The sequence below is a fragment of the Bombus huntii genome, chromosome 2 (genome assembly GCF_024542735.1).
Source record: "Bombus huntii isolate Logan2020A chromosome 2, iyBomHunt1.1, whole genome shotgun sequence".
Taxonomy (NCBI): Eukaryota; Metazoa; Arthropoda; class Insecta; order Hymenoptera; family Apidae; genus Bombus; species Bombus huntii.
In genome coordinates, this window is record NC_066239.1 from 14,158,727 (window position 1) to 14,173,688 (window position 14,962).

General features: G+C 39.0%; 1 protein-coding gene across 5 annotated transcripts in view; it reads left to right on the forward strand.

Annotated features, from left to right (window-relative positions):
• The window catches only part of LOC126873807 (teneurin-a), a 703,125-nt gene that overhangs the window by 203,513 nt on the left and 484,650 nt on the right, over nucleotides 1-14,962 (forward strand). For all 5 annotated transcript variants that reach the window (XM_050635059.1, XM_050635077.1, XM_050635068.1 and 2 more), the window contains exon 2: nucleotides 929-964. The gene's annotated coding sequence lies outside the window, so the exon portion shown is untranslated. The remainder of the gene's footprint in view (nucleotides 1-928; nucleotides 965-14,962) is intronic.

The following is a 14,962-nucleotide window of genomic DNA, read 5'->3' on the forward strand; positions in this document are numbered from 1 at the left end:
TCTGCTGCCTTACAATATCGAGTTACACTCGTGGTGCAAATTATAGTTCAGCTATAACAAACATGAGCTGCATCTACCATGAAATTTAATTTTAATCCCAACTTCGGATTCAATTTACCAAATTGAGGACAATTAAATACGTTATTATCTTTTACAGCGTTTCATCGATTAATTAGTAATTTCAACGTATATAATAATTACTTTAAAGATATCGACTAAAATATTATCCTAAAATGTAATTCAAAATTAACCAAGGAAACAATTTTTATCTGTTACATTTTGTATCAATGTTTTGTTTCGATATATTCGACGGATATATTCAATTTCGGTTAACGACGAAAGTACCGCTTGATTTACACGTTTCAAAGCTCGAAAGCTGGCAAAACGGACATAGAACATGCAACATTCATCTGTTAATTCCGTTCATTACTGACACACTGGTTTTCGGGCTGGAAGTATCGTAAATTAAGTTACACCACGTAGTTGGAAAGTACAAGCCTTCCTGCGGATGATGAGCTCGCGTCCACTAACCTAGTTGCAAGTTAAGTGATGAAGCTAGATTAGATGCAATAAGTTATACTTGGTCAGCTACTCTAATCTATCGCATCAATGCGCGGAAATTTCTTATGATAGATCAATATGTTAGATCAATATGATAGATCAGTGATAATTATAGAATATAGAACTCAGAAGATCACGCGTAATTAATAGTAATAGTACGTGAAACTCGTTTTCGATTATCTTAAAAGTTCTACTTCGATATTCACCAATCTTTCTTAAGTTTGAAAAGCAAAGCCTTGTTATTTGGTCCTGTTGGTACTTCTTATTATTTATAAAAGAAGAACGAGATGTAAAAATGTTATATCTCTTATAATATCTAGATCTTACTCTGAAATGTTATAACAGGATATAACTATTTTTGTTACAGGACGATCGCTGACCTCTCCAACGTCAAGAATAGTAGGTGAGTGACATCCGTGATGTATTAAATTATCTGTACTACCGTGGATCAAATTACGAATCAAATTATCATAGTTGTTAAGCAGAAAATATATATATGGAATATATAAGCGTCGAAGAAGAAAAAAGAACGATAATTTCAAAGAATTGTGTTACGTCGGGCGACACTCTACCTAGACCAGGCCACACACCGCGGGCAAGATGGGAACCAGATGTCCGCTCATCCTTACTGCGTACCCTCAATAGTCTTAAGGACACATCATAAATCTCAGGAATTTGCTAGCTAAGGTCCTTCAGACCGAACAAACATCTCTTTACTGAATCGTTTCTAAAGCTTATTGTTACTACGGGAAAGGTAGTTTTCTCACGTATGATGCTTCCCACTAGCAACTCTCTCTCTCTCGGGGGCGGTTAGCACCCTTCTTCACCAACCAACCTAGAAAATTAACCAATTAACAGCGAAGTCTTTCCCTCACTCTCCCAATGAAACCTTGCCCTTGACAAATCAGCTCTTTCTTGTAGATTAGACCCACCCATGACTAGCTTTCCTTCGACACAGCATTGTCGCTTTACTTCACTTATTCTTCATCGTTAGAATAGTCAACGTGTCATCATCGGGTTTTTATCCTTAAATCAATCACTTACTTAGCTTGTACATACGCATCAGTGTAATTACCTTCTTTACAAAGTTGCTGGAATAAACGTTAATTTATACCTGTTAATTCAGTATAACCTCAGTTGAACCACCACTATTATCGTAACAGAAATCAGGGGATCGATCAGTTCGTGGTGTCGATTATTTAATCGTAACGGGAATTTACGACTCTCGTTGACGTGCTATCTCGCGATCGCGTCTCTCCGCGAACGGTTGAAACAAATTGAAATTATAATTATAATTAGGATAATCTCGATTGATTTGAGGGTTAGTCACACGCGGTAAGGAAATCTTCTCGTTTTGAACTTTCGGTACATGTGTCATGTCTTAATCAAATACTGAACTGACATATATTCAACAAAAATCGGTATTTTGTTTATTCCCATTTGGCAAATAGTTAAAAGTCCGTATATTTCTACGTAGTGCATGTCCAAGTACGTAACAGTATACTGCCAGTGACGTAACCAACACAAACTTTTACTCGAAACATTTTTTTATCCAACGCATGTATACTTAATTCAAAAAGTAGCGTCGTGAGACAATTATAAAGGGACACTCTATACACATATGTACAAGAAAATAGCAAATGATGTTTTTTTGCTCGTATTTCGAAAACGAGCGTTTCGATTAGCTTTCTAGACATGGGCCACCTGTTCGCTTTTCACGTTGAACAAAAATCGCGCTCCGGCATGTGGCATGTGTTTTTTTAGAGCCGGCCGGAAACCTGGCGGCCGCTCCGTCGGAAAATCGAATATCGCTGATATCGTCGCCATCGCAGCTATCAACGTTGAACGATCAAAGCGCTTAGGTTACGCTAACCGTGAAAAATCTCGTGATTCGATGCAAGTCGACTTATACATCAACACGCAGTTAATAGATATTCCTGGAATTTTGTTTTAGCTTTAATAGCAATGGATTAATGATGCGTTAATGATGACTTAATATAATAATAATACATATGTCGCTATCACTGAGAACTATTGGAAGAAGTTAAGATTGTTTTATTTTTCGAGTAATTCTGACTTTTTCCGAGTTCGAGGAAGAAAATTTGTTACACACGGCTGCTCGACACTTGGGTGCCATAAAACGCGTCTGGCGCCCGAATATGCTGATCTTCCGGCTTTCATAATGGCCTGCGTCTTAACAATGCTTTTCAACTTTTAAAAGTACCATCCGTTTACTTTCATAGTTAACCAAGTTGTTATTTTGTTCACTGTCCCAGATATGTTTTTATAACTTCGGAAATTATACCGAATTTTTTACAATGGTAAACGTGAAACGCTATTTTAGGAGATGTCGTAGATAAATTACATCATTATGATCCTCAGCTTGTTACATCTACATACGCATATTGTTGAATCCACGAAATTCGTAAAAATCATTCAAAAATATCTGTAAATTATTTCTTCGACAATTTCTAACTAAATATCGAGTTTCTAATTCCATTAATCACTAATTTCTATCTGTTGTGCGTTGCTTAGATTAATAATAAATCATTGTAATATTATCGCAGTTTCACAAATTAATTCTCTAGAGTCAAATTCGGATGAGATATTACGGAAATACAAAATAATTCTAATTTTCGTTTATCGTCGGTTTATCAAATCTCCAATTGCACCACGTTAGACGTTTCGAATACCTGCTGTGAAGCCTGTGCACAACGGTATTCATGAACTAGCATCCTCTACGCCTGAAAGGATTCCAAGATCCGCTTGGTTTCTTGCATCGTGGAATGCGTTTCCGCGTACAGACGCCTTGAAATGGAGGATCCTAGCCGAAAATACAGTACGTATATACGCATGGTACACGGCTTTAATACACCGCGTGTACATGGCTGGAGTATCTTCGAAAGCGACACAGGCTTTCGGCTGTTAGAGCGCGTTTACACGGCTGCGACATTTTGTTGCGGAACGCACTCGAAACTCCCCGAAGAGGGTCGATTCTAATAGGACAATGCTCGTGAACCAACTCGAGAACCTTACCACGCTCATCGCTCGTGCAATCTGCGTCTGTTGCCACCCGAATAAGCATATGTTTCCGCGTCGAGTGTTTGTTTTCCACCTCGTATATACAAACGTGAGAGTTGCACACTTGGAATGTAGCGTATGAATATCGCCTTCCCATTGCTCTCGCGTAATTATGCTTTCGACTGATTCTTCTGTAGCGTTATGGCCACATTATCTACGATTTCGCGTGGTGTATAAAGTCAATTGTGCATCTAGCGAATAATTATAGGACCATAATTTGCAAAGGAGAATTTATTCGGTTAAATTGAGGGGCTCGCCAGAGGTACAGTCCAGGGGATCTTTTTCCAAAAATGATACATATATACAGAAAATGATACGTAATCTTAAAGCCTTAAAACGCACTTATTTAAATTTTCACCAATTTCCTCTAATATTAGGTCGTCCGAAAAGTTTCTTTCGTTTTATAAGGAAATAATGGATGCACAACATTTTCCGTTTTATATTATTGTATCCAATTACGTACGATCCATTTTGTTCTCTCAAAATAAAGATCACAACGTTCGACAGATTAGGTTTCATATTTGTTTAAAGATGCATCGTTATAAAAGACGTGTCTGTAAAAGAAAGACACTTTTCGGACAACCTAATATATACGTTGCGAGACAACGTTTTGCATTTTTAAATAACGAATCCTATTTCTGAAAAAACAGCGAGCATCTTCGAAATTCTCTGTCCATGTTCCTTTGCTCGTTCATTTCTAGGAGTATCAAGATCTCCAAGACGCTATCGCGTTCACTGAAGCACGAGGTCGTCTCCGAAAGAAGAACGTTCGGCCGTCGGGTATAGGCGCCAACGTCTCACTTGGCTCTGTCTTACCTTTTCACCTCGTACCAGCGGAGTTTCATCGTCTTTGTCCGATGTGTTTGCCCCCTTGCCGTCCCACGGCTCGTCTTTTCCTTCCTTCCTTCCTTTCTCTCATAGCACACGGGCCGCAGCGCCCCAGGCCACGTTGCAGCTTACAGTCACTGCTGTTTGTCTTCAGACGTGAGCTTTTGTGTTTGCGCAAGCTCTGCCGCGTGCAGACTCTCTCTCCCTCTTCCTCGGCCTGATCCAACCGGGCGTGTTTCGCCGCGGCCAGGCTCTACGCCGGACATTCTCTATTTATTTAGTTTTTACTGCCGGTTTGCGGAGCCTCTGCACCGGCAAGATGCTTAATTACCGTGAGTCCGCGCATCGTTGCTCGCCTTTTCAAAATATTTCCTCAAGGAGAGACTGCGTCAGGATTTTTGCCCCGGGTTCCACAGGGCTTTGATATTATGGGAACGAGCTACTTCCTTCGTGGATTTGGGGGTATTTTGTCCATGTCTATTTATTGTATACCCGGGGCGAAAATTTTGTGTGAACATTGAGAATGAAATTTTGAATATTAAGGTTTGTTAGTCGTCTGGTATTATGAAAACTAGGTACTTTATTCATGGGACGCATACTATTTAATCTTCCTGGATATTAAGTATATGTACTTGTGTACGTGTATGGTTACTTAGGGGGAATGTTTATTAAGAATAATTATGTTTGGAGTGAATAGAATTAGGGATGCATGGAAGGATCGAATGGTGTTGAGTTCGAAGTGAAAGAAAAATGTATGAATTGTAGAAGTTTAGAAAAATGATGATAGCTATCTGGGGGTAGGTGGAAAAAAAATTAACGGAATCCATTTTGGGCGAGCATCGATAAGCTGTGATTCTTATAGGGAATCGATTACTTGCATCATTATAATTTTTGTCGGTATTATTTCGAAGAACAACATTCTGAGAAGAAGAAATCCTCGGAACAGAGTAAATTCTATTTAATGCGAAGCATCCAATATTACATTTCGGAGAAACTACTGGGAAACATCATTTCATGTGTACGAACCTGATATTAAAACACCGCAAGGTCGCGCCACATGACTCATGTCACCCCTGGTAAATCCCAAAGGGGTAGTTAGGTTGCTTGTTCATTATGCAGTATCGTGAAATTTCGTGAGTGTTTAATTCATGAGCTTCAGGAAAGGGAACCTTAAGCGTGTTGTTCTTCGGCCTAAAGTATCGTCTTTCCGGTCTTAACCGAAACTAGTTAGTGAAGGGTTGACGAAAGACTTTCGGGGAGAATCCTTGGTTGAGAGTGAATCTCATGATGAGGCAGTTGAAAAGTTACTTAAAGAATCTCTGCCCTTCTCCTTTCCTCTTTATGAGAATTTCTTGCTTTTTTATTTTAAGGGTAATAAACTTCTGTGGAAAATTCATACGCAACAATTATCACCTATTTATATAGAAATAAATACCATAAATTGATACTTAAATTGTATACTAGTAAATTGATAATTGAATTGTATAATGTATTCATCTTTAGAACGAAACAAAATTATATGTCTGACAGCAGAAACTGAAACATCAAATATTGGCGATATCATCAAAAATAGTATAATTGAAAGTGAAGTGTGCAAGAAAGGTACACAGTATGCACAAGACAAGTCATAAAACAGTAAAATGGTATGCGTAAGTAATTAAGGTCAAATACAATTGAGGGTACTGAATAATATAACGACGAAATTTAGCTCTGGACTATGTTTGGACAAAGAGAATATCTGACCCACGCAACATGTCGAAGCTTCCAGACTACTGAATATTCATTTAAATAGATAACTCACCAATTAGCCTGGTATACGTTTGTTTTCGTATTCAAATATTTGTCAACATTCTACTGCTCCTTCAACTTCTCTGTGTTTTAGTTTGATATTAACAATTGTATTAAGTAGATAACATGTAAGAAATTTCTCCTGAGATTAAATACTTCGCATTTCGAGTTGTTTCGTTATTGTAAATGAAGATGAAACTAGTGAAATTCCCCAAAATATTAAAGTTTCTACCGTCTGGTAGATTTGTAAATCTAATGAAAAGTGCTGCCCTATCCATCACTTGAAGCGAAATGACTTTGAGTCAACCTGATATCTATAAACGAAAACATAATACTTAAAGAACATCGCGAGTGAAGATTGACCGCAGTACATCTTTCCTAAATTAAAAAAGTATCTGATAAAGTTGAACAAATGGAATTAAATGTTCTATTGTTATTCAATACTAAATGAATAGTAGAAAAATTATTGCTTGTCTCGGTTACAAATAAGAGCATCGCAATGACGTTATTAATATGCCGTTAATAACGTTAAAAAGAAATTCGTATAAAGTGAAATTTAACCCACGCTAGCCTTCAACAGTTAAGATCAACTTACTCAATGTGCGCTTCGCTCGGGATATTACAACTATTTAAAAACTTCCACCTACCCCTAAATCCATGAGTCACCTTTTTACACCTACACCAATACACAAATGCGTTAAAAAGTGGTCGACAGGGGAGGCAGGACGACAGTTGGTTGGAGGATGTAGTTTTTGCAATTAGCTTGATATCAGCGTAGTATAACCCGACGCGTCGGTGATCGTTGTTTATACTTGCCTTTCCAAACGGCTTCGGAAGGCCGCGTCTGGCGTTTCGCCAAATTTCCACCCCTTTCCTAACCATCCCTCTTTTTTTCTCCTAACTGTGCCTGGTGCGCCGGGCTTTTTCCTCGCGCCAGCATATATCGACGCCCAGGGCCAGACGCGTTATCAAACGATTTATATCGGTGTTTTGCAAAATTTGTGGAGCCACCGCTTGCGAGTGGCATGGCGAACGGCGCGGCGAACGTAACCGGGGAAACCGGATAACGAGGGAAACTCAGCTGGCTGCGTTCGAGGCCAAAAAGATATCGGGACGGCGTATTATCGCGTTTAATCTAACCCCTTCGCCTCCACCCCAAGCGGGATAGGGATTTTACTCTCCCTATTCCACCTGCTAACTCTTCTACTTCTTCCCTTTCTAGCGCTGATACACGAGGCCAGACCTCGAATGAGCGATTATTCTTTAACATGGTAAAAAGTGGTGGTCGTGATATCGCGTGACCGGACAAAAATGTAGCGGACCTGGGTTGGAAACTAGTTAGAAGCAAGTCAGAGGAGAATTTTAGAAAAGGCCTGGGGAAAACGCGGCGGAAGTTGCTTCCGCGAGGATGCTCGGTGGGGTACTGTGTGGTACCGTTGTCTGATCGATTGGCTGGCTACACGGAGCTAGTTAATGATTAACGACCGCCTTCGAACGAATGCGAGTCTTGTAGGAGCTTGATAGCTCTATGGCTAAGTGAATTGTGTTCGAAACGTAGCTAAACGTAGTTAAAAGTTTTTAGACAAAATTGCCTGTAGACTATTTGCCGGCGCTATTCGTATCCTTAGAATCTTTTATGTCTTCGTCCAAATATATAATACAATAACGTCCAAGCAGCGAGAACGAGAAATTCCTGACGTTCTAAAACTCAGAAAAGATATCGTCTTCTTCTTTGCTGAAGAAAAACTCATCGAATGACGATCAGATCCCGAATCTAAGAGAAAACTCCGCCAGACGTAGAAGCCTTTCCAACCATAATAGGCACAACTTAGATCTTTAACTATTGCATAAAGCCAACGTTCGTAAATTCTTCTTGGGATCCCAGGCGTAGTGTCCAGGATAATGCGGCCAAGCAAAGATCGGAATAAGCCGAAATAATTGGCAATTAGAAAACGAACCACGGATATTAACATTATCTCTCTGGGAGCGCGTCGTTCGGCGATCGCCGCGCTTTTCTTTTGCCGCCATGAGAATCCCTGGGAACCGTGCCAGTTACCTCGCACGTTCTCTTCTGATAACTGTGGAACGACCTCGAGATAAGGGATACTGTCCCACGACCGGAGAGAAAGCCGAACCGCCGCCGTTTCACTTCTTGCAATTATCGTTTCGGCCAGAGAGATCCCCGTGGCCGAACGAGCGAACGAGGATACCGCGATTCTTGGCGGGCTCGCGATGCTTTCACGTTAAGGCTCGCCACAGCCTCTCGGGACGGATATCAAGGAGATGTTGGCGAATGGCGGCAGTTTAAAACGATGTAATTACGAGGATTTTCTATAGTGAAACCAGGTGGCGGTGGTGTTAGCATGAACACGTTTCGGGTAGTTGCTTCTTGAGATTTGGAGGCGAGTTTTAAATAAGTCAGAATACTGGGAAGTTCCTGCTGGCGGAGCTTCGCGTGTTTCAGTGAATGTGAAAGTTTCTGAGGTAGACTTTGGTTGTCGAAAGTCGTGTATTGTAGTTCACTACATTCACTGTATTTGATTTTTCTTTAGGAAATTTGGCTAGGTACCTGCACTTTGGTTGGTGTAAGTTATTGATTAGAAGTAGAAGCGAAGTTTCTTGGAAAAGTTAAAATAATGTGAAGGAAACGAGAGAGAGAGAGAGAGAGAGATGAATTCGTAATATATATTCAACTGGCAAAGCAATTGCAGAGTGAGACTGCTGAAGTTTTGTTGTGGAATCAAGTGATGGTTAGCATGAACATGTTTGGCATAGCTGTTTGTTGAGATGTGAAGGCAAGTTTTAAATGAGTCACGAAATATAGGAGTTCAGGCACGTATGTTTCTGTGTCTATAAGGCGAAAGTTTCTAAGGTAGAATTTCTTGTTTTTCCTTCAGTCTTTTCGATATAGTTCGCTGTTGCTATACTTGCAACTCTGCTGAAGATGTATTCCACCGAGTTGAAATGGAATGAGCATAGAAACTCGAAGGAATTTCTAATATTTGTTTGTAACATATCTTTGATTGTCAGTCAGCCAATTGTAAAATGTAAAACAGTAAAGTAATTAGAGATTAGAATGATTCGTGGCAGAGAAACGAGAATTTCGTTAATTATATGGCACTGTTTCCAAACAGTGTTAAACAAATGCAGTTCCTCAGTAGTAATGAGAAGAGTTATAAAGAGTATAAAAGAATCAAAGAGAAAAATGGATTACGGACAGAATGAATCGTAGCGATAGAGCTTAATTTACAATGCAAATACCTTTAGAAGTTAAAAAAACATAGAATACTAAAGAGCCAAGGGGTATGCTTGTCCTAGGTTAGTGCAATCTACTAATGAAGCCCGAACTTACCGGAAACCCGTTAATTTAATACTTTCCGCCCTCATCCTATCCTATCGCTCGTAAATATTTGCACGTCTATTATTTATTCAGTTTGCTCAATTATATGAAAAATTAGAATAAGAAATAAAAGTAAAAAAAATTAACAATTGGTGAATCTATCGATATGTTACTTCCTCGCCAATTTTATTGGTTTTTGAATATATCGTAGAAATCAACATTTTGAACAACTTTTTCCTATAGATATAACCCCGTTCGACCTTAGTTTCCAAGGTATTCACAAAAAACTAGACAGTGAATTTTATCTATAATTGTGCGTCCGTATCAGCGTCGTAATACGACCGGATAAAACAACGCCCAACCCAAGCCTAATTCTTGTCTTTTGTTTATAGTTTATATAGGTTTGCGGTTACGTGCCGTTTTATCCGGCCGCCGCCGTGCCACGAAACGGTTGGCTACCAATACTAACTCATACGCTGTCACGGACGCACAATTATAGACAGAATTCACTGTAATGATGCCGTCAATTTTGCCTAAATAGCTCAGAAACGAAGCGAGATCGCCAGTAATAGGATAAAGTTATCCAAAATGTTGATTTCTGCAATATAAACAAAAAATCATCCAAATTGGCGAAGAGACAGACAACATACCGATAGATTTATCTGACAGTTTTATATTATATACGTAAATCATATGTACTGTAAATTGTACGCGTTAATGGTTGAAGAAAATGAGAAAACGAAAGAATATTGAACAGAAGCACCATCACAGACGCGTTAATTTGTTTTAACGTATATAATCAGATCAACAATAAAATGTAGAAAGCCAGATGAGTTACTCTTTTAATTGCATTCACCACGCGATTAATATTTAGCCGGCCCATCCTTCTCTTTCACGTGGCGCATCTTTCCATCCCCATGGGTCCATGAGATCCTTCATCAACTTTTTAAGCGAGATTCGCGTTTCTTCCTTTTTATATCCCGCGACTGTTCACCCTCTCCCCTTCCTCAGCCGATCCCTTAGGCACGTAATCTGGAGCCCCTCGACCTCGACTTCCCGCTGCGCCGGTGCTCTCGATTAAATCATAACGTATTTATTAAATTCGTCTTGGTTTAACTTCGATAAATATTCAAGCGCAGTCAAAGACAAAGGGGCGAATAAATGGTGAAACGAAAAAAGTTCATTATGGCCGCTGTTGAGTAACGTCGCCGAGGAGCAAAGGAGAAGCAAACGAGAAACGAAAGGGTCCGTTTGACGAATAATCACGTCGAAGTTACCTGACGGAACAACAAATTTTTAAATAAAATAATAAACGTAACTACAGTATCACTTATTTTATGTTTTTAATTGCTCGAAAATTTCTGAACTAACTAAATTACTATCTAACAAAATGTTCACCGTACCAATTATGAATTGAAGATATAAATATACTGAGTTGCGTGAGACATTCTGTGTAACTTCCAACTAACACAATGTTGTAATGTGTTAGCACAGCTCTTTCATGATAGAAAAGCAGCTCGTTTAATTCTATGTACATATATTAACACAACAGTTCGTTGAATCGTCGACCGCTCCTCTGCGATAGCACGACGAATCGATGACGCGATTTTATCTTTGGTCGTGGGTTTAATAATGCATAAGGAGCGGAGTGTTTGCCGATGGTCGCTCTTCCAGCCGTTCTGGCCACCTTTCGATCGGAAAAAGCGTATTAATTAGAGAACGAGTAATGGGAATTGAAAATGGCCGCGAGTCGAAAAACGCAAGAAGAACGAAGAAAAATTACGCGAAGGACATTCTCCACTCACTGAATTAATCATCGATCCTACGAATACGTACCTACTCGCGATCTCTCTGAATCCTCTCGATGGGCTGAGTCAATGTTTAAAGGGAGTATGGTTCGTCGAAAGAATTCCTCGAATTAATACGAGAGAGTCCTTTCGATTCTTTCTAACGACCCGTAGATCGGCTTAATTGAGATGAATGAAGATGACCGTTCTCTCGTAAAGTTCTTATTATTTAAATGAGACGGGAACTGGTGTAACTTTCGGAAAGAGGAAATTAAGGGCGATTGCATTTGTTACACAATCCTAGTGACCCTGGCGTTCGGGATTAAGAATCTTGAAGTATTTAACCAAAAAAAAGGGAATAAAAAAGAAATAATATGAATATTAGGGTATTGGATGATAAATGTCATCTCGAGAAAAAAGGCAATTTGAATAGATTTCTCTTTTGGTCTAAGTAATTAGTAAAATGTTGTTCATATGATAATTAATATAAATCATATGAATATGAGCATAAAAATTTTACATTGATCCATTTGATTCGATTTAACCACAGCAACAGAGTCGACCAGCTGAGTGGGTTACAGGTCTGGGCGTAAAATTAGGGTCGACACCAACGTGCCACGAGGTAACCACATTTAGCGAAGTAGAATGTGATATTTACGAGATCCTTGGAATTGCTCGTGATATTCATAGGCGGTGGTTGACTGAATCTGCGATATACCAAAAACAGGGAGTTAAAGTACGATTTGACGTATTTCATTTTGGCTTAATAGAAGTCTAGTTTTACCTTTTTAATGAATATCTTTTTCTCGAATATCGTTTACAGTAGCAATCTGCAGCCAGCAGAAATAATTCGATAAATTAATCGTTCGCCAAATAAAAAGTTTCTATCCACCATTGGCTATTGAATAAATTACTATAGTGTCTTGAATTTTACATTGCGTACCTAATTTCTACAACTATTTTCGATAGGTTTCAATATTGAAAGGAAAGAGGCGCTTTTAATTTTTAACCTCATTTTGCATTTTTTACATCTTTCATTACTTATTCTCACAGGAAAAATGAATGAGATTTAATATACGTATATTAAAATCGAATCTTTTGCAGTTAATGGACATCGAAATAACATTCATTTAGAATCTCTGTTATTTTTCTCTTCAATGATCTAAAATGCATAATCCTTATTCACTGTCCAATATCTAATGAAATTACGACCCTTGAGATAAATCGATCAAAAGCAAATACTTTGAATATTTGTCGTTTAATTATACAATCTGAGCCAAGGGTGGTTCAAAAAACATCCTCTCGGCGTTTATTTCTCCGTTGGCCGAAACAAAACAGCGGCGCTTATTTGGGAAGACCGTAACAGGAGCTGCAAAATTTTTTCCCGCGATCTCGTTCAAATGACAGGAGCGGGCGCGCGCGTGCACGCGAGTGAGCGAGCGTGCAAGATTTATTATCTCGCGCCAGAGAGCCGTCCACTCGCGAATGAATTGCTCGGTCGCAAGTTTTTCCCAAGGCCCTTCCGAGAACAAAGCTCGACTATAGATTCCGTGATTGGAAGGACAATGGAATTAATGGCTGGAGAGAGAATTTTTCCGCCCGTGTTGTCCTGTCTTGTCCCATGAAATAACGCCCTCGCACCACCTATTTATCGGACAGAGAAAGAAGAAATAAAGACAGAGACGGGGATAACGAATGGATGATCGAGAAAAGGATAATATTGGTTTGTCCGAAATGCTCGTAGTATTTTTGATAATCGATATCGTGTTCTGCTTTTTCATTTCAAATTGGGATGAATTATTCTGTCGAAAAATGGAATGCTGTATTTAAAAAATATTGCTCTTAATTGCACGTTTATTGTATAAATTAGAGGGAAGCGTCCGGTCTGGTTAGTAGATAATGTATCGGTTTTCAGCAGAATATCGTAAAATACTGATGAAAGCTAGGTATTCGATAAAATATTGGGAGAAAAAGTCAACTAATACCAATACTCAAGAAACTAAGAAATTCATTGTTTAAAATACATGCGAGTATACAATATTCAACACAGCAATTGATTTCTTTATGTTATCTGGATTTGATTTGGAAGAAATGAATTCCATCATTGCGGTAAATTAAGCTAGTCCTCTTTTACTCTCAATATCGTAAATATTAGTTCGTAAAGGATCGCGTTGGCTCAGTCGACTGCGGCTTGGGTTCGTATCCGAGAGATCCACTGGTTCGAATCTCAATGACTCCAGTCGATTCGCTGCCGGCACCTCTGCAATTCGATTTATTCGAAATTGTATCGTTCGTATCTCAGCGTGGCTCTGGTGGTTCAAAATCCACATAAAACATGTAAGTCCACCTTCACCATTCTTCCATAGTTCTCGCGTGTAATAGCTCCGCGGTACCATACCTGAGACACTAATGATCTTGGCGTCAATGCGACTTAAGACAATGACGAAAGAAACAATTAGTTCGTAGATAAAATATTCAACTTTATCTCCTGCCCATCAAATATAGCAAAGCACGGTTATTGTTTATTCTAATCTTTGCAGCACGTTTTTAACGAATTAATTACTCGAAGGATTTGATAAAGACTATTTGCAAAGGTTCATTAAAACAATTTATAAAAAGCTATCAATTGGTATAATATAAACATACATTATTTAATGAAATTCTAACAATTCTATAAGAAGTACTGCCACATAATTTTTCTTAAATTTCGCTCCAAACTTTCCAAACGATATAATATATTAAAGATAAGGAAAGAAGCAAGAAGAAAGGGAGAGGGAATGGGGAATAATGGCGCGAACTATGAAACTTTACGAACTCCGTCGTGGAGCGTGTTCTACCGTTATCGCGGAGGTGGTCATCGTTGTACGTCGTTGGAATACGGACGGATCAGAACGTGGCCTCGTTTCGACGCTTCCCATTTCGCTCACTTCGAGCTACGGTGCAGCGTTGAAGGGATGAAACGTCGTGACGAAGGGCGTACGTTCGAAAGATTGATGCGATTTAATATTAAAAAGCTTCCACGGGATAGTCAGTGATCCGGATAGGGTATTCGACGAAGTCGAATGGAAGATCACAGAGTGGTTCGAGAGAGCAGCGGAGACAGTGAAGAAGGGCAGATTTGATGTAGGGTTATGTGAAGTTGATCGTAGGGCAGATCGTGCAAACGAGCGAAAACTTGGGGAACGGTGAGTCTCTTACGTGAAAAGATTACGAATGGAGAAGGGTGGACAGGACTATTAGAAACAGGTGCGTGGTCTGGATTGCGTATGAGACAGGGATGGAGCTCGTTCGTTTATGTAACCCCTTGGATAATATCGAGTCACTCTTGTGACAGATTATGGTTCAACCATAATAAATGAGGATTATGTAGAAGATAAATCATTATTTCAAGTTTGATTCCAGTTCATAGAACTGAATATTATTAAACGTAAGTTGCAAGGAGCATCTCAGGGATCTAAAGATAACATAAAATCTAAAGAAACATAAAATGTTGATCATAGAATTTCGATGAAAAATTATAAATACTATAGATTAGCTTAATTGTAAAATGAGTCGAAAGTTTGTAAAAATGATATTT